The sequence below is a fragment of the Hyperolius riggenbachi genome, chromosome 7, assembly GCF_040937935.1.
Source record: "Hyperolius riggenbachi isolate aHypRig1 chromosome 7, aHypRig1.pri, whole genome shotgun sequence".
Taxonomy (NCBI): domain Eukaryota; kingdom Metazoa; phylum Chordata; class Amphibia; order Anura; family Hyperoliidae; genus Hyperolius; species Hyperolius riggenbachi.
This window is the reverse complement of record NC_090652.1, coordinates 28176031-28178291: the sequence shown is the minus strand read 5'-3', so window position 1 is coordinate 28178291 and position 2261 is coordinate 28176031. Positions and strand designations below refer to the sequence as shown.

The following is a 2261-nucleotide window of genomic DNA, read 5'->3' as shown; positions in this document are numbered from 1 at the left end:
ATATGGGCCTGTCTGAGTGGGGCAGCAGCTGCAGCTCGAGCACAGAAGGGAATATAAAATATCTTGGCAAAGAAGAGTAACTCACATCCTCGTCCTTTTTTTCCTAAATGATCTCAGGACTGTGTGATGTCACAAAAGGTCTATCGGCCTATTGGGATCCAGCATTCACCCTGGTAGGAGGCCAGCAAACAGGGTGTGCCCAGACAGCAGAGACAGCAGAGAAGTCAGAGCTGGGTTAGCTGAGGCGAGTGTAGCATGGATTGTCTACGATGCAAAGAGACAAGTCAGTCTACAGAAATGACCGCCTACAGACTGATAATTGTGGGGAACTCAGGCGTCGGGAAAAGAGCTTTAAGAATGAAGTTCATCCAGAACTATTTTCTGGATGATGATGCCTTTTATCGAAGAATTGAGGAACCCGAGACGAAGTCTGTGGTGATCGATGAAAAGACATACTTGCTGCACATCACTGAAGCTAAAGACCGAGAGTACAGAGGCATGAGTGACCTTCTACTGAGGGCCGGCCAAGGCTTTCTTTGTGTATTTGCTATCAACGACATGAAGTCTTTTGCCGACATCCATTTCTACAGGGAACAGATAAAAGAGATGAAAGAGGCTGATGACGTTCCGATGGTGCTTATCGGCAACAAGTGTGATCTGCCAGCAAGGGGTGTGGAGACCAGACAAGCTCAGGACCTGGCCAGGAGTTATGGAATACCTTACATTGAGACATCTGCTAAAACAGGGCAGGGGGTCGAAGATGCGTTTTACACACTGGTCCGTGAAATCCGTCGGTACAAGATGAAAAAACTGAACAGCAGTCAAGATAGTGAGCAGGGCTGCAGCAGACTCCATTGCTCTGTCTTTTAAATAAGGTCCATCTTAAAGGGATCCAAGCAGCTTTTTTTCTGCAGTCTGTCCTGGTTTCTAATAGCTGTAGGAGCTGCTATTTACCCCCTCCCATTCCTTCTGCCCTTATTTATCCAGGGGAAAGTGTGAATGTAATCAAGTGTGACTTCTCTAAACTGTTTTAAGCACGGTGTACTTTCTACCCACCAACCCTGCTGATGAAATCTTTTGTTTGCTAATTGCTACTGCTAATTACAGCAGTCCACATTTGCCTGCTCTTTCTGCAGATGGCAGGCCACGGAAGTAGAAAAAAAAATCCTCTAACAAACAGTTAAATGTAAATAGAAGAGAAAGAATGGATTTTTTTTAGTAATGAGCCACTTTGTTAGCAAGCATTTTTTATGTGCTATTGAGATACCCTGGGGGCTAAAAATGCTGCTCAGTTCACTTTAAATATTTAAAATATCAATTTTAATGTGGCCACTTCAACCATAATAATGAGCAATTAGACAGACAGTTGCAGACATAACACATACCCTCTCATAAAAACACTAAGGGAACCAGCTGGTATCTCAAGTAAAAACGTCCTAATCGGAGTGCACCGTTATCCACAGAACGTATGCATACTTTTAGTCTTCAGGCCCATAGAACACAAAGCTGTCCCAAGATTATCCAGAAGATCGCATAAAGTGCATAGAATCTCATATGTGTCTTCAGTATAGGTTAGCTGGGTATATGTGCCTTCAGTATAGGATAGCTGGGTGTATGTGCCTTCAGTATAGGTTAGCTGGGTATATGTGCCTTCAGTATAGGTTAGCTGGGTGTATGTGCCTTTATTAGTATAGGTAGCTGGGTATATGTGCCTTCAGTATAGGTTAGCTGGGTATATGTCCCTTCAGTAAAGGTTAGCTGGGTATATGTGCCTTCAGTATAGGTTAGCTGGGTATATGTCACTTCAGTATAGGTTAGCTGGGTATATGTGCCTCAGTATAGGTTAGCTGGGTATATGTGCCTCAGTATAGGTTAGCTGGGTATGTGTGCCTTCAGTATAGGGTAGCAAGGTATATATGTCCCTTCAGTATAGGTTAGCTGGGTATCTGTCCCTTCAGTATAGGTTAGCTGGGTATATGTACCTTCAGTATAGGTTAGCTTGGTATATGTGCCTTTAGTATAGGTTAGCTAGGTATATGTGCCTCAGTATAGGTTAGCTAGGTATATGTGCCTTCAGTATAGGTTAGCTGGGTATATGTGCCTTCAGTATAGGTTAGCTGGGTATATGTGCCTTCAGTATAGGTTAGCTGGGTATATGCCCCTTCAGTATAGGTTAGCTAGGTATATGTGCCTCAGTATAGGTTAGCTAGGTATATGTGCCTCAGTATAGGTTAGCTAGGTATATGTCCCTTCAGTATAGG

At 43.5% G+C, this 2261-nt stretch overlaps 1 pseudogene; it reads left to right on the top strand.

The window, feature by feature from the left end:
• The first annotated feature begins 297 nt into the window (after positions 1-297).
• LOC137525452 (GTPase NRas pseudogene) overlaps positions 298-2261 on the top strand; it is a 4236-nt pseudogene continuing 2272 nt past the window's right edge.